Raw genomic sequence first — 23707 nt, forward strand, 5'->3', positions numbered from 1 at the left:
ATGCCATACTAGGTCATATGTCTGACCTACTCAACCCAAAACGTCAGCTCTATCTCTGTCCATGGCCCCAAAAGTCTACATTAGGAGTGTTTTTCAAACATCCTAAACTTGTCCATAATGGATCATTGATCAATGTTTATAAACTCTCATCAAACATATTTATGTTTTTAGTTTGCACAACCTATGGAACAATACAGGTCTTGTTTATCACTTAATGTGTGCATTTTCACCTATCTTCCTGTGCACTGAAAGGACCTTTGCTGAGCTTTAAGTGGCACTCTCTGTGGCTGCACCATGGGACATGAGGGACAAAACAATATATGCCCTAGCCTTCCCATTGCTTCTTGATTTACAGGCTGCAGCCAAGCCCCTTGCCAAAAGAAGAGCCTTAATCTTTTCAGTCTGTCCTATAATAAAAACCACCATTGCCTTTTAGTCATTTTAGTGATCCTTGTAAGGATATTCTTTTTTTTTTTTTTATCCTTTTTGTCTTTTTTAAGGTTTGGTGACCTGAAATATACACAGTTGTCTGTATATCTACATATACACCATTTTTTCATAAGCATAAATCATGCATGTGTTGCTTCTAATGTAATTCCTCATCATGACATAGGTTTCTGACCTAACAGTCGATAAAAACTATTGTTTGAGACCTAAAAAAAGCAATCCCAGATATTGAAATATCAGATATTGAAATCTGATAAAAATGGAAAATTATGCAGGCAGAAGAGCCAAGATGAACTGAATTACATTCACCACCTGTTTTCCCATGAGCAACATCACCTTCCATCTTACAGAGACTCCCCCTCAGCTGCCTGGCTTCCATCCAAGTCCACAGTTTGGCCAGGAAGGTCCAACGCAGGAAACTGCACTGCAGGGACATGGTGAAAGGGAAGCATCCAACAAAGCATCACCTGGACAGTGGTGATCCTGCCTCTTCCATATGCCTCATGATTACTTAAAAGATTCAGATCCTGACCTCCATGAGCATTCACCCTACGCCATGCAGGTAATGATAAGTCCAGCTTTAGGAGCAAAAATGGCCTAAAGAACGGCACAAAAAGCCCAACGCTGGGTGTTTTTGTGCCTTGCTTTACAGAGAGGCCCAGACTTAGGATCCATTCATGTTGAAGGTCACTCCATGTTTGTCAGTGACCGCAAGAGTCAGCTGAGATGGCCGCAGTGGCAACCTGAAATCTCTAGTCGCGGTACCTGATTCCATTCCCACATTTGCTCACACAAAGTTCTGATCCGGAATATCAGTTCTGACCGGCTTCTCTCTAAATACACCCTCTGATTCTTTACTTGGTTGCCCCTTTCAGGCCCCCATCTAGGATGACTGAGGAGACCTTCCTATGTGAACACCCACCCAGGACCCCACTGCTTGCCTCAGCTGCTAGTGCCCAAATCTCAAACATAACCTTAAGTGGACAAACACATACCTTCATCCACTCAGCAGGCTGCATTTCTTCTGGGCTTATTTGCTCCTGGATATGCCATTTGGATGCTGTCTATGACCAGGAAGCAGGCTCTTACCAGACACCAAATCTACCAGCACCTTGATCTTGGACTTCCCAGACTGCAGAACTATAAGAAATAAATGTTGTTTTTAAGCTACCCAGGCTATGGGATTGTTGTTATAGCAGCCCAGAAAGACTAGGACGGATGCTCAAAGCAGAGAAATCAGAAAACTAATCTAATGTGAGGGGAGGGGTAGAATCAGAAGCAAGGAGATTCAACAGTCAATAAAAACACCAAGGCAATGAATTAAGATAATGGCAGTGGGGAAAGGGCAGCCTTTTTTTTTTTTTTTTTTTTTTTTTTTTTTTTTTTTAAGATCCTAGGGATGAGTCTTATGCTTTGAAAGCAGTACCTTTCAGGGTTAGACCTCACCCCTCTCACAGCCTGAATTTGCAATCAGCCTTGCATTCCGAGTTTTGACTTATTCCTGATGTCTTCAGCACCAATCTCTTGCCTCATTGTCTTTGTACACCTCTCTCTCACATTTTGCATTTGACCACTGACACTACTGCTCTGATTCTGACTTCGGACTCTCTCCATCACCATGGTTCATATTTGTCCCCTTGCTTTAACCCAGTTGAGCATCTTCTCCAGAACCCCAGCCTCAGCTCAGCTACCAGAACCAGCATTCTCTTTAGGTTTGTGCTGGTTTCAATACTGGAACTCAGTTCCCTGAGAAACTGATTGGGCTTGAAGGATAAGACTTTAGTAGGGAGGATATGATCCTGGAATTTAGGATCTAGCACTGAGGATTGGTTGAATGGAGCTTCTTTATATAGAAGTAGAAAGGTGAGGAAAAGCCATCACTTTTCACACATAAATTAGAGGTGACGATGAGACATTCAAATGGAAATGTCTGACGTGCAATCTGATTTATTGGGTAGTCACTAAGAAGAGAGGTCAGGACAAGAGTCATAGCATACAGACACAGAGGCTGTGCACTGCATAACTCCAAGAGGTGGCATTCACATAGACTAGGATGTCAATGGCACCCGCCAGAGTCGTACAAAGCCACAATCTTGGTCAAAGCAGGGAATTAGTGCATGGAGGAAATAGAGGAAGCCAGGACATAATAAGACTAAGGGGAGAGAGCAAACCAGGAGAAAAGCACAGGGCTAGGATTGCATTTTGGGAAAAATTTAGGTGGCAAAGAGAAACTTTATCAAAGGATATAGAGAAATGAAGTAGTATCATGAGTTAAGGAAGATTTCAAGGAGGAAATAATCAATAATCACAAACACCACGGAAAGCTTGTAGAAAAAGAGGACATAGAAAAGAATTTAAGAGGAAGTATACAGTAGTCCTTCCCTCCCCGTATCTGCAGAAAGATGTACCAAGATCCTTAGTGAATGCCAGAAGCCGCAGACAGTACCAAACCCTACATATATACAATGTTTTTTCCTATACATACATACCTATGATAAAGTTTAACTTACAAATTAGGCACAGTAAGAGATTAACAACAATAACTAATAATAAAATAGAACAAGTATAACAATATACTGTAATAAAAGCGATGTAAATGTGGTCTCTCAGACATACCCAAAATATCTTATTGACTTCTTCTCGTGATGATGTGAGATGATAAAATGCCTATGTGATGAGATGACACAAGCTGAATGATGCAGGCCCTGTGACCTAGCAGTGGGCGGCTCGTGCACTTCCAGCTAGTCAGGACGAACATCTGCTTCCAGAGAGTGGTTCCCCATGAGTAACTCCACTGTGGAACATGAAAGTGCCGATAAGTGGGGACGACTGTAATGTTGTGAAAAGAGGACTGACCAGGAAGTGAGAACTCAGGCCTCCAGTCTTGGCAGGGCATGCCTCAGGCAAGGCTCCTCACATCAATGGAAACTTCTCTGGTCTGTGAGCTGTTACCAATAAAACAATAATCTTTCATTGAATGTTTCTAGGTGCCAGGCACTGCTACAAGGACTTCTGTATAAATGCAGTTATTCCCCAGGACGCCTTTGTTGGAGGTTTCCAGTATTACTCCCATTTTCCAAGTCAAGAAACTGATGCACCAAAGGAAAGCCTAGAGTGACACAGCCAATAAATGGCAGAGCCAGAATCTGAAAAATGAGATGGCTTGGCCGGCTGTAGGAGGCCCTTCTAGCTCCATCACCTTAATATATACAAAGTAGAAGGTTGCTAGTGACCTTCCAGGATGAGTTCTGAATAGAGGTGAGAGAGAAAAAACACGACCATGAAAGAAAGGATGTGCAGTGAGAAAAAGCAGAGAAAAAAGATTGTGAGTATTAAAAGCAACAGGGTCAAGTAATGATTGTTTCAAGAAAGATGAGCCCTCTGTATAGTGTTGCTTGAGGGAAAGGAACCAATGAAGAGGAAGAGATTGAAAATGCTGGAGACTGAGGAAAATTGACAGAGCAGCATTCCAGAGAAGACAAGTTAGCCTTGAAAAGGGAGAGAGCATCCAAGACAACATAGAGAGACCAGCGTTCAGAGGCAGAGAGTAGGAAAGATAGGAAAACTCACATCTGATGCCCTTGCCTTTAGGAAATAAGGATTAAAAGAAAAATCGACTCAAAGTAGACATAGGCTCTGCTGGAATTTTTTCATATTTTTATTATTATAGAAGTAAAATGTACTCACTGTAGAAAATTTAGGAAAATTGTAGAAAAAGAAACATCACTTAAGCCTAGGAAACAAAAGATGCCACAGCAGTATATTTCCTTCCAGACAACTGGGTTTTTTTTTCCTCTCCACATATTAATATTAGCAATTCTAGTTATTATTTAGTTTTCATAAGGCTCACATTTAAAGTTCATTTAATATTCTACCAAGTGGATGTGCTATAATATCCTTAACCATCTCCCACATGTGAGCTGCTTCCAGTATTATACTATTTCATAAATAAAGCTGCATATAAAATTTATTTTATATTTAAAATCATTTTCAAAAGATAGAACCCTAAAAATATAACTATTAAGTCAATGACCTCATACAATTGCAAACATCTTTAAGGCTTCAGACACTTCTTATACCATTTTACATTTACTATGTATAAGAATACTCAATTTCCCTGGCAAGCGTTTAGGAAACAAAACAAAACAAAAACAAAAAACTTTGTTAATTTGACACATAAAAAAATAGTTCTTATTATATGACATTTCTTTTACTATTAGTGAGGCTGATGAATTTTTCATATATTTGTTAATTTTTTTTTCTACTTTGTAAAGTGTTTATTTATGTCTTTTGTACATTTATCTTTCGGGTTCATAGTATTTTAAAATTTTAGGAGTTATTTATATAATAAAGATATTAACATGTTCCCACTTTAAGCCTCTTTACTAGATTTTAACTTTGATCATTACTTTTGTAAAATTTATTAATTAAAATACCTTTTCTTATTATTATAAAAAGTTGTATTCTGAGCTGGGTTCATCAATCTCCCTTTAATCAAATGAATTTCCCCATTTGCTTCTATTCAGTTCCCTTTTGGCTCAAGTTGGTCAGAGTTGGTATCTGTGGGTTACAACAAAGAACTCTAATAAACCCAGCAATAATCAATTAAGGACTGCAATAAAAAGAAGCTGATATATGTTAGCAACCAGAACCATAAAATATCCAGGAATAAATTTACGAGCAAGCATGCTAGACCTCCAGGAAGAAAACTATAAATCTTTGCTGAGGATATAGGAAAAAACCTGAATGGAAGAGGAGCATACCCTTTTCCTAGTGAGAACTGACTGTTATGAAGACATCAATATTCCCCCAAGGGGTTGTGTAAATTCAATGCCATTCCAATGGGATTATTTGGAATATGACAAGTTAGTGCAGATCTTGAAAAACTAATATGTGAGAGCAGCCAGAAACTTTTTGAAAATTACAACCTAATATAAGGCAACAGTTAATATAACACCTTGTTTGTGCTTAGGGCAAAATAGACAGGTAGAGTGGAAGATTCTGGAGATAAACCTGGGTAAATACTTGGGGGGGTAAATATTTTTTTTTAATAATAAAAGTAGAATTTCAGATCAACTGGGAAAGCGATGGGTTGTTCAATAAACTGTATCTTGGAATATTGGCCTCATGACTTCCAAGATACCACACTCTAGAAGCTTTCCCATACATTATGGGCTGCTCCTTTCTGTCTCATTTACTGGGTTTTCCTTCTCCATCTTTGTGCACCAGAATTTGAACACTGACCCTACCTTTTTCTTTTTTAGATATCCCTTATCTGAAAAATCTGACTTTATTTTTTTTTCAATTCTTATTTTTTTTAGGGGGGGCAGAAGGAGAGAGAATCTTAAGCAGGCTCACACTAGGCATGGAGCCTGACATGGGGCTCAATCTCACATGATCTCACAACCCTGAGATCATGACCTGAGCTGAAATCAAGAGTCGGATGCTTAACTGACTGAGCCACACAGGCACCCCTAAAAATCTGACTTTAAATACCAACTCCCTACCTATGAGTCCTAAATTAGTCTCTCTAACCCTTATCTAACTCCTAAACCCTAGTGTCAGGCATAAACTGCCTATTTGACATTCCACTTGTGATATCTAAATTTTAATATTTCTAAGCCAGAGCAAGTTAATTCCCCTTCCACTAACTGCTACCTTCCCCACCCCTATTACTAAACGTATAAACACAGATTATAGCATGGATTATAGCTCCCCTAATATTTCCTATCCATCAAGGTGATCAACTCAAAAACCTGAGTCATCTCTGATTTCTGCTTCTCCTTCAACCTCCAACATTCACTCTACCAGCACATCCATTGGTTCTGCTTAAGAGAGAGAGTAAAAATGAGTGCTTAGGAACACAAGTCCTGAAACCAAGCTATCTGGGTTTGCATCCTGGCTCTACCATTGACCAATTTTGTAACTTTGGGCAACCTATATACACTTGATCAAGATGTTATCTGTAAAACAAGGATAATGCCATTATCTAATTCATAGGGTAACGGTTGGTATTAATGAGTTCTTAAGAGATTAGAACAGTAGCTGATGCATTGTATGTATTCAATAAATGTCAGTTACTATTATTGTCTCCAAAATATACCTTAAATCTTCCAATTCTCTCCATATTCATGTGTACCTCCTTAGTTCAAGCCACCATCATCCCTTCTAACTCATCTGCTCACACTTTTTCTACCGCCCTACTACAATTTGTTCTCCACGTTCATAGTCACAGGACTCTTTTCAAATATAAGTTGGATCAGATATTCTCCTACTTAATAACTTTGTCTTCTTTTTAACTTTAAAAAAAAAAAGTTTGTTTGTTTGTTTGTTTTGGAGAAAGAGCACAAGCGTGGGGGAAGGGCTGAGGGAGAAGCAGATTCCCAGCTGAGAAGGGAGCCCGACCTGGGCTCCATCCGAGGACCGCGGGATCACGACCTGAGCTGAAGGCAGGCACTTAGCAACTGAGCCACCCAGGCACCTTCCCTATCTTCTTTAATGTGGCCTGAAAGTCCCTCCATGAACTAGCCTAATCCAACACTCTGCCTCATCTGGTGATACTCTCTATCTCACTCACTTTAATCCAGCCATGGAAGGGCTTTCTTCTGCTGTTGCTTGAATACACTAAGGTTGCTCCTGCCTCAGAGCCTTTGCCTGTGCTTGCTTGCTCCTCTGCCTAGAACGCTCTTTTCTTGGGTCTTCCAATGGTTGGATCTTCAACACAAATGTACTATCTTGGAGGAGCTCTTCTTGACCATAGTATCTAACAAAGCTTTATTATTCTCCATCATATTATCCTGTTTTATTTCCTTCATTGCACTTCTAGCTATCTGATATTACCTTATTTATTTTTGTGTTTAATTTTTTGTTGAATCTCTCCTTCATGTAAATGATATGAGAACAGGGACCTAGTCTGTTTTTTTTTTGTTTGTTTGTTTGTTTTAAGTTTTACTTACAATGCTTGGAATGGTATTTAGCACTTTGCAGGTGCTTAAGAATTTTATTGATGATTTTTAGTAAATTGGTGAATTACTAAATGAATTTTTAAAAACAGGCCATTGGGTCTTCACCTTACAGCTTATATAAAAATAAATTCCCAATTGATTAATTCTTTAAACAGAAAAAATAATATAATGATCATATTAAAGAAAACTACAGGCAAATAGTTTTATGTTCTTGGTGTAGGAATGATCTTTCTCAACAAGAAAAAAAATATTATGAAGCATAAGGAAAATACCAACCAGTTCAGTTGCATAAAAGCTGGAAAACTTAGCATAGTTAAAAACACAATGCACAAAGTTAAATAAATAAAACAGGCTAAGAGAAAGCAAAATATAAAAGGCCTTATAAATGTAGACGCAAAAATCCTCAAAATACTAGCAACCCAAGACCAGCAATATATGAAAAGGCCTATATACCATGACCGAGTGGAATTTACCCTAGGAATACAAGATTGGTTTAACATATCAAAATCATTCATTATAATATGCCATATTAGGAAAATAAAAAGCAAAAGACATATATTCAACTCGTCAAACATAGAAAAGCATTTGACAAAATTCTACATATATTCATGATCTTAGAAAAAACAAAATATATTAACAAACTTGGAATAGAAGGAAATTTCCTCAACCTGACAAAAGGGCCTCTCCAAAAAATCTACAGCAAAATCATTCTTTATGGTGAAAGACTGAATACTTTGTCCTATGATGAGGAATAAGACAAAACAGTGCCTACGTTCACTTCTGTTCAGCCCAGTACTGGAGGTTCTAGCCAGTTAAGTCAGGCAAACAAAATAAATCAAAGGCATCCAGATTGAAAAACAAGTAAAATTACCTTTATCGTAGCTGAAACATTCTTGTATACAGAAATTCCTAAGGAATCCACTGAAAGACCAATAAACAAAAAAAGTTCAGCAAAGTTGCAGGACACAAGATCAATATACAAAAACCAATTTATGTCTATACACTAGCAATGAACTATCCCAAAATAAAATTGCCCTTGGCAACCACTAATCTACTTTCTGTCTCTATGGATTTGCCTATTCTGGACATTTCATATACATGGAATTATACTATATGTGGCCTTTTGTGACTGACTTCTTTGACTTGGCATGTGTTCAAGGTTCTTCCATCTTGTAGCATGAATCAGTTCTTCATTCCTGTTTATTGCTGAGTAATATTCCATTGTATGCATATAGCACATTTTGTTTAACAGTTCATGAGTTGATAGTCATTTGGGTTTTTTCCCCTGCGTTTTGGCTATTATGAATGATGTTGTTATGAACATTCATGTACAAGTTTTTGTGTGAACATACATTTTCAACTCTTTTGTGTTGAACATCCTAAGTGGACTTTCTGAGTGATGTGATAACCTGATATTTAACTTTGTCGAGAACTGCCAAACTGTTTTTCAAAGCAGCTGCACCATTTTACATTTTTACCAGCAGTGTGTGAGGTTTCTGATTTCTCTACATCCTCACCAAAACCTGTTAATACCTTTTTTATTGTAGTTATCTTAGTGGGTGTGACATGCTATCTCATTGTGGTTTTAATTACATTTCCTAATGGCTAATGGTGTTGGGCACCTTTTCATGTGCTTATTGGTCATTTAAATATCTTCTTTGAAGAAATGTCTATTCAGATCCTTTGTCCATTTTTAGGTTGTCTTTTTTTTTTTTAAGATTTTATTTATTTATTTGTCAGAGACAGAGAGAAAGAGCATAAGCAGGGGCAGAGGGAGAGGGAGAAGTAGGCTCCCAGCTGAGCAAGAAGCCTGATGCAGGACTCCATCCCAGGACCCTGGGATATGACCTGAGCCAAAGGTGGAGGCCAACCAACTGAGCCACCCAGACGTCCCTAAGTTGTCTTTTCTGTTGTTTTGAGTTCATTATATATTTTATCGATATGTAATCTGCTAACATTTCTCTCCCTTTCCCTAAATTGTCTTTCCACTTTCTTTTTTATTCTCCTGATAAAGAGCTTCATTTATCTGATATGATAGTTAATTTTTTTTACTGTTTTTTTTTTAATTCGAGTATAATTAACATACAGTGTTATATTAGTTTTGGGTGTAACTTTTCACTTTCTTGATGGTGTCCTTTGAAGCACAGAAATTTTTAATTTTGATTAAATCCAATTGATAGATTTTTCTTTGGCAGCTTCTGCTTTTGGTGTGGTATCTAAGAAACCATCACTTAATCCAACACCACAAAGATTTGTTCCTATGTTTTCTTCTGAGAGTTTTTGCTCTTATATTTGGATCTATAACCCATTTCAAGTTGATTTTTGTGCATGATGTGATGTAGGGGGTCTTTTTTTTTCTTTTTTCTTTTTTTCTTTTTGCATGTGGATACCTGGTTGTCTAAGCACCTTTTGTTGAAAAGACTATTCTTTTCCCACTGAAGTGCCTTGGCACTCTTGTTGGGGAAAAAAAAAAAAACACCTCTGCTTTTAAAAATACAATATTTTGTTTTAATAAAAAGTGGTAGGATAACAAATGGGTGCGCTTTGCCCTCTTGGTGACTTCTGACATTCAGTTGAATAGTTGTCACAAGTGTCATCAACATTTGCAGTGGTTTTCATCTAGAGAAACCACCAATCCTACAATTCATCTAACTAAAAATGGGATTTTAAATGCGACTCTGTCTCAGCTTCGACAAGGGCTCCAAGGCAATAGGTGCCTTTGTGCAAATTAGCAAAAAAGCAACCCCACTGGGTAGGTGAATTACAAGAAAGTGCCCCTTTTGGCACCCTGTGTTTTTAGAGGAGCAAGGGCTGGAATTCAGCATTCACTCATCCCCTTAGCTTGATATCTTTATGTAGGCTACAAGCTGCGTAATCATCTGCAATCGTCTTGGGTTTCATCTACAGCAACTTTCCAAAGTGAGTTTCAAGGCCATCTAAGCAGGACTTACAAAGAGTTGGCAGAAACTACTAACTCTACCCTAAAAAAAGAGGTTGGAGAGACCAAGAAAAAAAACATCTTTGGAGAGAGTTGTGTTGAGACTCTAACTCCCTTAAAGGTCAGGTAGGGTGGGAGATACTTCTTCACCTCAAAAGTAAGAAGGTCCTTTCTGGGACCACCTAGAAAGTATCCCATTCCCTAGGAGATGGGAACTGAGTGACTGACACAGCCTGAAAAAAATATGTACCAGCGCAAGCCTCCTTCAGCCACCGAGTAGAGGGGAATCAATAGTTAGTAAAAGTGACATCAGATCAGTTGCATGGAGCAGATGAAGCAACGAATGAGCGAGTCAGGCCAAGGATCTGCCCAGAAGGAGCACCTGGAAAGGTGAGGAGACGAGCATAAAGAGGTACACGTTTTCTGCTGATACTCAAGAGCTAATGGAAGCGTTAGAAAGGACCACCTGGAAGAGATGTGTCTCTGTTTCTCAAAAGCCCTTCCAAGTAAGAGATCTCTGAAGATTTGGGAGTCAAAGAAAGAAAATCCATAGATGTGCTCGTGAGAGAAAAAGTCAGGCTTAACCATTCACCAGTTCTGAAAAGGGTCAACACCAGCTCAGGAGGGTATCAAGGAAACCTTTACCTATTTCTTTATCCTGTGTTTTCTTCCTCACTCACATCTCAACCCTAGAAGGGTCAGAAGTCACAGTGAGTGGCAGAAAAGAAAAGGCAGAATAAAGAGAGAAGTCAACTTCTTCCCATTTCCTACTGGCGGCTCCAAATTCCTAAGTGTCTTTTCCTAAAGACACTTAACTTCAAATCAAAGTTTTAACTATTACACGGGACGAGGCATTAATTACTAACGTAAGTCTCGCTTGTGGTTAAAAGTGTCCAAAAGACATCTTGTTAGCTAAGAATGTCCATATAAATACATATTTATAATTGTCCGTTACCTTCGGCCCCTCCCCCAAAGGAAAGGGAAAACGAGTTTCAGAGAGTGGGTTTGAACAGGCAGCATGGGAGGAGGGAGAAGTAAAATGGTATTCATGTGCGCTCTAACAGTGCCACTCACTCAACGTATTCATTCCTGAACTATCAAAATCCATAAACTACCACATGAAAAGGAGCCATGTCTCTTTAAATCAGATAATGTCGTTTCAAAAATCTCTGAAAAAAAACGACTTTGATTCAATTTGAACAATACTTTAAGTAGTTCCTTAAAGAAATAACTGTACTGTAATTTGGTCATTGATAGCTTTAACGTGATTTAAACACGGCTTCACTTTTTTGTCTTAATACGCTTCCACCCACTGCATCCTGCTCTGTGTTGTTTTGATGATCCTGTCACTTAGGGTTCTTTGAGCTCAGTTTTTAAGGAGTCAACAATGAATGAAATGAACTCAGCACTGGGATCCATTTTCAAGAATTCTCCACACAGTTTGAAACCACCCTATATAATTCCATCATACTGGCTTATAACATGAATAGGAACAAAAAAGCTAATCATGACATAGAAGCAACTTCATGTCAAATAATATCCATGAATGAGCTAATTTAGTAAACTCTGAATTTACTTAGCCTGTTTGAACATCCATAAAGAGGACTTAGCAACAACAGTCTTTCCATATGCCAGGTGAAACCCTCAGAGGGAATAGGCCTCAGTTTAATAATGAAAGAGAAGGGAAAGGGCTGATAATTATTCTGTCTAAACAGTGTTTTGCGGCCTAACATTGATTGTGTCTTGAAATCTCCTTTGGGAATGGAGCAGGCAGCTTTTCCTTTGCTTTCACAAACCTCATGCAAATTATTTAAACATTTTTGCAATTATTTTCCTGAAACTGAGTTTTGGCCCAAAGCCTAGAAACACTGAAGAGTGACATCACACTGCACCCAGAGATTTGGGTTCCAAACAATTCTCTGGGGATTCTTACAATGAACTGTTTTGGAGGCCGATTTCCATATCACCATGTAAACATGGGTGTCTATTGGTACTTCTGCCTTTACAGAGTCTCCAGATAAGGACACCATAAGTAAGCAAATGTTTGGGCAATTTAATTCTAGTTATCTTGCGATAACTCGACTGTATGTGCAGTTTCTTTTAATGTCCTTTCTAACTATCTGTGTGAAAAAATATTTCTGTTGGCACTTTCTTAAATCCTTGATGTGTCTATGACTCCCCTTTTAAATGTTAACCACAGAAAGAAGCCCACTCCCCCTTTTCTCTATCCCAGACCTTAAATCTGGTTATTCATAAGGATAATTTTATAATTAATGCAGATGACTGGCCTAAAAATGATGACCCTCTTTTGTACTATTACTTCATGCTGAGGACAAAGAGGATACAGGAAAATTACTCCTTGGCCCAGGAAGTTTATTAAAATGCTAAATGAAGGTCTGGCGGCAGCTCAAAGAACTTTAAATAACCTTGTGGTGGAAAACCTCCAAAACCTCTTTTTACCGTCAGCTTAAACTAGGCTGGCTGTGACAAAGAGTAAGAAAATAAGTAGTTTCAAGAGTGCAAAAACACATCTATTTTTAAAAGGTAGGTTCATCCAATGGTTGTGGGCAACTGTGACACAGCCTTCTGAGGAATGATGACGCTAGTTTACCGTACTGCGGTTTTGCAGGGCTCACAACCAGGCCTGGGCAGACTCCACGTGTCAGTCATGAACGAAGTAATGCAGAAGGACGTGTAATTACGTCGTGGTCAGTGCAGCGTTCTCTCTTGGTAGTCAGTGCAAAACATGCCACAAACACTCCGTGAATAATGTTCTTGTGGCTGAAATTCCATGGAATGAAAGCATGACGTTCCATGAAGTAGAACGACAAAGGCTACTCCAACGAATTCCACTCTAGTAGCTGGGGCTCTAACTTCACGTGTTCTTTGGGTTCTGCGTCGCTGAGCTGGATCCTTCAAACATGCAGCAAGTTGCGGACCATCTAAAGATCAGAGACTGCAGGGCAAACTCATTGAGCCATGGTAGCTGCAAATCAGTACTGGGCCATCTGAAAACTGTATTCGAATTTTCAAAAAACCCATAGGGATCAAAACACCACATACAAATTGAACAGGAAGAGAAGCTGACTTTTTGATGTGGTCCCAGGGAGAACAAAAGAGGTAAGTCTCCACAGCTTCCAAAGAGATGACAATGATGGCGAGAAGGCATGTTTTCCTCAGAGCCTTCATATGGAGTACTGTGCCCTTTCTTTCTAGTGTGACTTCAACCTCAACGAATGGAGCTTGTCTCCCATGGCCTTGTTCTGAACCCATGAAGCTGTCCTTAATGGGAATCCCTGGGCTCCATCTGTAGTTGTTCTGTCAACCTCTTCCCTACAGCCAAGCTCCCAAACCCATCATTAGTCAGGAACAACTTAAGGTAAGTGAGCCTGGAATTCAGTGTCGTGCTGCTGGCCAGTTAAGACAGGATATCTGCTCTAGTTCTGATACCCAGGCTTGAAAGACCCAGTCCTACCCTATCCACTAGTCTTGTAACTGGGCCCTGCTATGTTTCTTGTTCCCGTCTTGATCACTTAGCTATCATGAATTTTTCTAGAACTAAAACCCACCTTGTTTCTATTTTTCAGGCCAAGGATGCTCCTGAATCTCAGGCCAGGGACTAGAATTCTTAATCCGTGACTATCACCAGCTTCTAGATTCTTCCTTCACATCATGCACCAAAGCATGCACCATGCCTCCTGACTGGACCACAACCAGGTCAGATAGAGATTTCCTATGCTGTTGGACTGAACTCCCTTTTAGCTCCTGCTGCTGGGCCCATGCCCCCACTGCCTGCCCCAGCCTAGCAGACAGAGGCAGCTTCCGAACCTGTCCTTTCCAGTCAGTCGTGCCTCATTCAGGTTAACTAGGTCATTTCAGGCAGCACCCGAAGATATGAAGTCAGCGCAAGAGGCTGACTTCTCCCAGCTGAGTGCTAACTGAAGCTAGAAAAATAATTCACATAGTTCTGTGCTAAGATTGATGCTTCTACCTTTGTAACTGCCATGCTTTTCAAGCTGCTTTTGGACAGTTAATATCACATATGCTATTTACCAATCAAATCAAGACTGTTATTATAGAGTCACCGAAAATCCTAATTTTGGAAAATACTTCATGTTTTAGGAAAATAGTCATGATTTAATGTTTGAGAGAAAAGCAGGATACAGAGCTATATAAAGCTGTATGAGCTCATTGTGGCAGACATCATGTGGGATTTTGGCGGCTCAGCATCTAAGCTCCCATCCCAAGTTTGGGGAATTTCCCAGCACGTGATTCTTGTGCAGTGAAGGCCTCCTACCTTTACAGAGGTGAGGGATTAAGAACCTTTACGTCATCATCCCCTGACAGCTAGAGTAGGCATATAACCTAGACTTGATCAAGCACCCAGACTGAACCAGACTAGGAATTGGGAGCCAATGACCCACAGGAGCGAGGATGGCAAAAACTCATCCTATCAGTGAGACAACACGGTTTCTGGGGACAGCAGGACCAGTGGCACCTCCCGTCAGGGTCTGGGCTGGCTCTAGCAGAAATACTGGCTTCAGTGAAAAGGCTTTATCGTGGCAACATGGGACTCTCACCAGAATAATTCTACGGTATTATCTGGTTTTCAACCTCCCTTGGTCACTTCTACTCCTACGCTTTTCCAGGACTGGTCCGCCAGGCGTTCTTGTGAATTTCTGAGCTACCAAATATCGTTTCAATAAATTCCTTTCTACTTAAAGGAGTGGCCACTCTTTCTGTGGCTTGCAGGCTAAGGTCCTGACTAGTATGCCAATGTTATTTAAAATACAAAAGAAAAGATGTACACCAAATATTAATAATGGTTATCTTTAGGTGTATGTGATCAGATATCATTTAAATTTTCTTCTTTCATGTGCATTTTCTAAAAATTTTAATAAAATGGTATTACCTTACTAGTCAGAAAATAAGTAAATTTTAAAACAAGTTTGCTTTGGATCTCTGATGTCCTTAGTTGTTGGAAAGCAATTAACCTGATTATTCATATGGAATCCATTTTGTTTCTATCAGAATAAGGTACCTGGCGACTTCAGCCTTGGCCTGGGGAAATCATAGGTATTGGGGTAAGAGAAATGTCAAAATATTTTATTAAGAAAAATTTCTGAGACCAGTTCTTATTTTTGCTTGTTTGTTTTTGAACTCAACAGTCCTTTAAAGGGTAGCCTGAGAAAAATGGACTGTGCTTAGGGAACTTTAATACAATCCAAAGCAAAAAGGAATTTCTTTTTAGCATTAGTGTTTATAAAAGTGTGGATAAGCACAGGAATGCCACTCTTATGATTCTTTGTTGGTTTCTCTTTAACAGACATCCCAACAGCTTTATGAATACTAAGAACAATAGTCTAGAATACTAGGGTACTGGACCTATCAGTAACGCATGCAGTTGGCCTAAGTAGTTACCAGCAATGATGTAAGTAGCACAGAGGGAATGTATAATAGTGTCCTTCCTTAGAACAAAATCCTAGCTACCAAGAGAGAACTCAGACCACCATTGTTAGGAAGCAGTGAAAGTCTCGTTTCTCTACGTAAAGGCACACAGAGATTTTCGGTATCCCAGACTCACACTAGGAGACTATTTGCTTTTGGCCCTGGGTAGAAGATCAGAATTATGTGGAATAAGGGTCTCTTGCCCCTCCATCAACACTACTGAGAAACCAGTCAAGGGAACTCTGTGCTTCTGAATGGTCACTGGGTTACTGCAACCCTCAGAGCATGGGGATCCCACTGATCATGCCAACCAAAGTAGCAAACCATAGTAGAATGGAAGGAATGAAATTCAGTGCAACAGACTTGGTGTTAGAGCCCAGGCCAAACAACCATTAGTTGGTGCATGAGTTATTTGACCTCTGTGAGCCTCAGTTCCACCACAGAATGCAGATAAAAGAAAAACCTCATGTTAAAGTAAATAATGTACATAAAACTCCCCGCACAGTTTCTGGCTTAAAATGGATACTCAGTAAGTGTAAGAACCCTTCCATCCAGGAACCTCCCCCCAACCTTCTTCTTCTGGGAAAATCTTTATCTTTCACAAAGACTGAACTCAGATGCAATTTTTGTAACGAGATAGTTATTTTCTTTAAATTTCTCAAATCTGGTAAAAGGCAATAGTTACCTTCTAATTATTCCCTGGAAGGAAATACCTTGCCAAACCATGAAAAGTTATTGATAAAGAGAAACATTGTCCATTAGGTGAGCAAATAATCTATGTCAATATTGCATGTGACAAAATGATCATCATTTAACATGTAGGAATCCGTTTGAAAATTCAGGAAAAGGGTATTAGAGCACATAAGGTTCAATAGTGCAACAAAAGAAGGATTGACATTTGCTTGGCAAGCATGCCAAGCTTCAAAAGATAATCAACATGTTCTTCTGGTTTTTGAATGAGATAATACTCCCCATTGAGCAAAATGCCTTCATAAATTGTTTAGGTGTGGCTAATTAGCTTGGACATTAAGATACAGCTTCCCATACTCTTTTAAACAGCAGAGACTCCAGTCTCTGAGAAAGTGACACAAGAACAGAGTGCACAAAAGAAGGAAAATCAAACTAGAAAAGCTCTGTCAAAAAAAAAAAAAATCAATAATTTTGCTACTGAGAAATTGCTACCATCCTTATCCAAAAAGGGGTGGAAAGGTCAGGCCAAGCGAACTTCGGTGATAAATGAGTTTATAAAGTAGCTTATATCAGACTAATTTAATTGGCTGCTTTAAGTGTGATAATATACCGAACTTTCTACAGATTTTTTCATTTATTAAAATCTTGAAATTAAGCTGAGCGTAAGGCACACACCATGTCCACCTGAATGGTATAAGCAGCACCAACTGCCGCTGGGGCATAAAACCTTTTAATATTGTTATTAACAATATCTATCCAAAATATTTTTTTAATGAGATATTTTTTTCTTCTTGACATTTAAGACAATTCCAGGTCATACAAGGTCAAAGAAAATATATTTTTGTTCTGTCCACTGGGGATATTTGGAGCCTCACTAAATGCCCAATGCTGTTGCTTCCAAATTACAAATTAAATAGAGATTTACATTAAGGAGGTTTGACTGTATCCACTTACAAACACCTACAGGTGCATTCTCAGGTTGAAACCTCAGTTTCTCTCATTTCTACCAGTTGTATGTTATCAATGTAATTCATATACCACTGGGTGTCACCTTCTAAGTTAAGAGAAAGTCAAGGTATTTGGGAGACAATGTCAATTTTAAACATAATTTTACACAAGTTCCCCACCTCTTTTGTAAGAATAACTGGTAGACAGAACAGCTCTGGATTAGGAACACAGGTAAAAATACTATAGAACAATATAATTAAGGCAGCACTTAACTCCTAGAATGATAAGAGAAGGGATAAAAGCCCATGGAAGGTTAAGTCCTCATGAAATATTTATGGAGAACTGTGTTGGTAAAAGCAGTAAATGATTCTGAGCTTAGAACCCGCAAATCTAACTTTTATATGTAAGGGGAACAGAAATGAGAGGGAAAGAACCGATACAGTATTAGATCATGTTTTCTGGTGCTAGTTGATAGAGATGGTAATAGATATTATACAAAACAACCACTAAAAAGGAAAAAGGTTAGGGCGCCTGGGTGGCTCAGTTGGTTAAGTGTCCAACTGTTGGTTTCCGCTCTGGTCATAATCTTTGGGTCGTGAGACTGAGCCCTGCACTGGGCTCCACACTCAGCATGGAGTCTGCTTTGGATTCTCTCTCCCTCTCCCTTTGCCGGTCCCACTCATGCTCGATCTCTCTCTAAAATAAATAAACTAAAAAAAAAAAAAAAAAAAGGAGGGACACCTGGGTGGCTCAGTCGGTTAAGCATTTGCCTTCGGCTCAGGTCATGTTCCCAGGGTTCTGCTTCTCCCTCTGCCTGCTGCTCCCCCTGCTTGTGCTCTCTCTCTCTAGCTGACAAATAAATAAAATATTTTTTTAAAAAAGGAAAACGGTCCGTTTAAGTTATAAAACTCTGTATTAAGTAGGTTTTTCTCTCCTGTTGGTTGGTTTTTTTCTTCTAATTTCAATCATCTTCCAGACCTCTAATAAGTTAAGGTGCACTGAAATCATCAGAAGAGTAGCAATAATGGTCAATAAGGGTAAAGTTCTCCGTGTGCAAGAGAAAGCTAGGTTTAATATTAAATGTAAATCATATTACATAATAAAACAGGTAGCCTGCTGAACACTTCCCTGAATTTCCCAAGATTTCTACAGTGAACATGTATTAAATTTTTCGTCAGGGTAAAACAAAAAACTCTCTCCTTTCCTCAGCCTGATATTCAATCCAACACTAAGTCCTGCCGGCTCTACTTCCAAAGTATATCCTGATTCCAGCTACTGCTTACCAGCTCCCAAGACCAGGACCCTGGTCAAAGTCCCATCTTCTTTCTCCCAGACTGACGCAGCACCCCTGAGGGGGTCACTGCCAGCAGCCTTGCCGACCTTCAGTCCATCGGATTCCTCCACAGAGCAGCCAGCTGGAGGAATATTTCTGAAGCATAAATCAGATTACATTTTTCTCCTGCTTAGGACCCTCCAAAGACCTCTCCCTGAACCAGAATGAAATCCAAACTCCTGCCCCGGGGCGGCAAGGCCTTACTTGCTCTGGTACCTGTCTGACCGCTGTCACAGCCTGCCCTGCTCCCTGCTGCTGTGCTAGAGGCACACGGCCTTCTCCGTGTCTCCGCACAAACCGAGCCCATGCCACTCAGGAGGCCTTTGTTCTTGAGGTGGCTTCTGCTAAGAGTACGTTTCTCTGCGTCCTCACCTGACTTCCTCCTGGTCACCGTGCAGATCGCCACTTACATGTCACCTCCTCGAAAGCTTTTCCCTGACAGTTCCACCCATTTAGTCCTCTTCGTTTACCTTTACTGCAGCCTGAAGTGACCCTATTTACCTTGGAAGGTTTATCCTCTCGTTCTTTAAGAGAATATAATCTTCTTGAGAACAAGGAGCCTTACTCAACAATGTGTCCCTAATGCTGAGAACGAAGCATAGCACATAGTAGGTGCTCAATACATCTTGAGAGGGACAATTCAGAGAAAAGGATATTTACCTTACTTCATATGACACAGGGCTGATGCTCTGCATAGACTTGCCAGCTGTTTGTCATTCTCATTTTATAGAAAGGGAAATGAAGATTGAGAGAGGTGAAGCATTGTCTCATGGCTCCCAGTGTGCTCCTGTGTATCATACCAGTCATGACTGGGGAGCAGATAGCTACTTCAAAAGTTTTATTTCCTAATCCCCCAAAACCTTCGCAATGTAAACTCCCCAACTTATAACCACTACTACCACAACAAAGCTTGCAGTTTTGTTCTTTCTTTTTATTGCAAAATATATTGATATTTCGTTGATCAGGCTCTTGACTACTCTAAACAAGTAAATTTTTCAGATAACTAAAGCTTACCTGCTAAATGTCAAAATCTCACGTATTTACATCACATTTGGCAAGATGTTTCTAAAGGTGCCGTATACTTCTCAGTCTTCTTAGAGCAGATTTAGCAAGATTCAATGTTTCCTGAATAACACATGATAATTTTTAGAAACATCAGTTATTATTCTGAACAACAACAAAAAAATTTCTAGTCATCACAACAAAACTGGCTACATAATGTGCAGAGCCCAGTGCAAGATAAAAATGCAGAGCCTCTTATTCAAGACTTAATAAGAATTTTAAGATGATGGTGGCAGAACATTCAACCAGGCACAGGACCCTGCATGACTACACGGGCTCAGGCCACGCAGCTGATCCTGCATCACACTCCACACAGTACCATATACATAATAGAGACTCAGAAGCATTTACTGAGTAATGAGTATCTTTAGGGCTTACTGAGTGGTGTAGGGCTCATTGCTCTAAGTGAATTCAAATGTGATAAAATAATAATAATATTGAGTTATGTGTCAAGCATTGTTCTAAGGGTTTTACATGCATTTTTCTATCTGATCCTCCTCAGAAAACCTTGAGATTCATTTAGGATTTTACGGCTTCATGTAACGAACACAACTGGAGCAGCTTAACCAAACAAGGGTTCTATGTTCATATATTTAATAAGGATCTAGTATCCAGAATATATAAATATACAAAGAATTTTGACAATTTATATCAGTCAGGGCTCTCCAGAGAAACAGAACCAATGGAACATATATGCATATAGATCGTGTGTGTGTGCATGTGTACATAGCATATATGCATATTTATATATAATGTATATACAAATGTATATACTTACATATATACATGTTATTTACATAATACATATGTATATACATACTTAAATACAAACACACAAAAACATATAAAGAGATTTATTTTAAGGAATAGGTTCACATGATTATGGGGGTCTGTCCTGCAGGCTAGAAACTCAAGCAGGATTTTGAGTCTTGAGGCAGAATTCTTCCTTCTTCAGGAAACCTCAGTTTTTGCTCTCATGGCCTTCAACTGATGGGGTTGAAGTCTCCCCTTATGATCAAGGGTAGTCTCTTTTACTTAAAGTCAACTCTAAATGGTAATTATATCTACAAAATATCTTCGCAGCAATATGTAAACAAGTGTCTGACTCAACAATTGGGCACCGTAACTTCGCTGAGTTGACATATATGTCACCATCACACAGCTCAATAACAAAGACAATCACTTTAAAAAAACAGATGACTTGGGAATAGACATTTCTCCAAAGAAGGTACACAAATGGCCAATAAGAACATAAAAAAGATACTCAATATTGTTAGTCATCAGGGAATGCAAATCAAAACAATAATGAGGTACCAAGTCACACCCGCTAGGACAGCCATAATTTTTTTAAAGGAAAATAGCAAGTACTGCAGAGGATGTGGGTAAACTGGATCCCTCATACAATGATGATGGGAATGTAAAATCGTGCAGCCATGGTTTGGCAATTTCTCAACAAGTTTTACATAGAATTAGCATATGACCTAGCAATTCCACTTCTAGGCATATACCTACAAGAATTGAAAACAGGTATTCAAATAAAAACTTGTACACAAATGTTCACAGTAGCTCTGTTCGCAATAGCCAATAGGCAGAAACAACCCAAATGTCCATCAACAGATGAGTGGACAAATAAAATGCGATATACCCATACAACGGAATACTATTCAGCAATTTAAAAAATGATGTACTGATGCATGTTACAACATGGGTAAACCTTGAAAACATTATGCTAAGTGAAACAAACCAGACACAAAAAGTCACATACTGCATGATTCCACTTATATGAAATATCCAGAATAAGCAAATTCTTAGAGACAGAAAGTAGATTAGCAGCTGCCTGGAGCTGAAGGCAGGGGAGTAGGGGGAGTGACCGCTAATGAGTTTGGGATTTTGGGGGTTGTGATGAAAACACTCTGAATTACATGGTGGTGATGGTTGCTCAACAATGTGTATATACTAAAATCCACTGCATTGTACATTTAAAAGATTGAATTTTATGATATGTGAATTAGATTTCAGCAAACCTGCTATAAAGAAGACTCAAGGACCTAAACATTATGCATGACATTTTGATAAGTTTGGGAGTTTAGAAGCCTTTTTTTGCTCCACTTCTGAGTACAACAAATAAGCCGATTGATTGATGTAATTGCATAAGGGGGCTACAAATAAACTAACTATTTTAAAATAAAAGCAAGAAATTCAGACAGAAGGGGCAAGGAAAGAGGAGAATAGTTCCTTATGTTGGAGTCCTTGTCCCTGCTCCTCTGATTTCTCTAATGACCTTTCCAGGTCCTAGAATTCAATTTGAGAAACACCAGTCAAAGCTATTTGGTAGAGCCAAGGTAATGTGTATCAGTGCCTCATATTTAATCTGAAGGACTGTAACGGGTCATCTGAAAGTATTAGAAAGGGTCTGGAGTGCTTTGACACTCTTGTTAGAGGCCTACTGATAGAGAAAGACATGTTGAAGAAATCTAGTTGCCTAGAGGTGTTAAACGCTTTTGTAGATAAATATCTGGGATCTATATGTTAAGAATAAACCAACCTGCAGTCATTCACAAGCTTCATAGAGGAACTTGAACGAGCTGAAGCCCAGGAATATTGCTAGAGACTCCTAGAATGTGAGAAAACAGAAAAGCTCTTTTTTCATTCCAGAACAAAGGCTCAGAAAAGATCTTTGCTTATAATGAATATAAATTTCTACACCAAAACCAGCTCAAGGGGAGAGACTTGTGTCATCAAGATCAATGTTGAAAGGTCTTCTTCTGGATGCTTACTTCTACGGCCCCAGGCAGAGAAACTTGCTTCTGATACAGGGCAATCCTGTTTTTTTGCAAATTAGAATTAAGGCAATTTGAAATTATGGGATATAAAATAATAAAGTAAAAGCCTTCATGCCTAAAACGGAAAGAATGCAAATTCTGAAAATGCTTCTAAATTTATCAAGAATCTCAATTTCAAAGCTAGTATGTAAGAGATTTATACTGGGTTTATGCCATCACTATACTGGTGCCACTTTTAGCTGATGAGTAGGAATACCTGTCCCTTTTTGTCATAATTAGGCTAGAATTAAAGGAGCATTGAATTATACAAGATCTTTAGAAGTTCTGCCTTCCTGAAATGCTACTGCCCTATACCTCAAACAAGAGACTAATCATGGCAATCCTAATCCTTCGGATCTCAACATAGCAATGATGAAAGAGGAAGTTCCACAGAGACCCTTTTATCAAATGCAATCGGGGCAGGGAATTGGTTGGTTAATGGAAGATATTTGTTAAAGAAGTGAATCATAAAAAAAAATTGTAAACACACACATCAAAATTTTTATTTTAAATTAAAGTAGCTGCTTTCTTTTGCCAAGCTTTTGATATAAAGCTCAGGCTTTTTCTTTGAATGTTGGTCAGTTACCTGGAGTTTGGCCTAATCTTTCTGTCATAAACCACACCCATTATACATCCTTTACTATTTCCAATTATAATTTCTTTAAAAGGAAGCAAAAACTTAAAGACATCTGCTGGGCAAACTGAGTGCAGAGTCCTTCTAGATTTTCATAATTGCTTCCCCACTTTAACCATTGCTCAGCAATTTATTTTCATTGAATCTTTTCAAAATATTCAATCAAGTTCACAGAAAAAACTTTCTTTTTGTACTCATATGTCATATGTTTATGTAATATTTAATTTAGTTTATTAAAAATAATGACGTTTAACTAGGATGAAACAGGCTGAGGAACAAATAACCTGGGTCCAGGGAGGTATAGAACTCAACTGATGGTAACAGAAGCGCACGGGGGTTCTAGCGGGTGGCCTTCTGGCTGTGGTGGGTATCAGCTGGTATGTTTCCCTGCCATATTGGGCACATTCTCAGCAATGTGTC

General features: G+C 39.0%; 1 long non-coding RNA gene across 1 annotated transcript; it reads right to left on the reverse strand.

Moving 5' to 3' along the window:
- LOC121100697 lies at positions 1 to 19200 on the reverse strand. The gene is made up of 4 exons (XR_005832451.1): positions 18720 to 19200; positions 8284 to 8333; positions 3064 to 3241; positions 1 to 1587 (listed from the first exon to the last, which is right to left on the reverse strand). It is a non-coding gene; the product is annotated as an uncharacterized LOC121100697 (long non-coding RNA).
- Between the last annotated feature and the right edge of the window lie 4507 nt (positions 19201 to 23707).

The sequence above is a fragment of the Ursus maritimus genome, unplaced genomic scaffold (genome assembly GCF_017311325.1).
Source record: "Ursus maritimus isolate PB19 unplaced genomic scaffold, ASM1731132v1 scaffold_5, whole genome shotgun sequence".
NCBI lineage: Eukaryota > Metazoa > Chordata > Mammalia > Carnivora > Ursidae > Ursus > Ursus maritimus.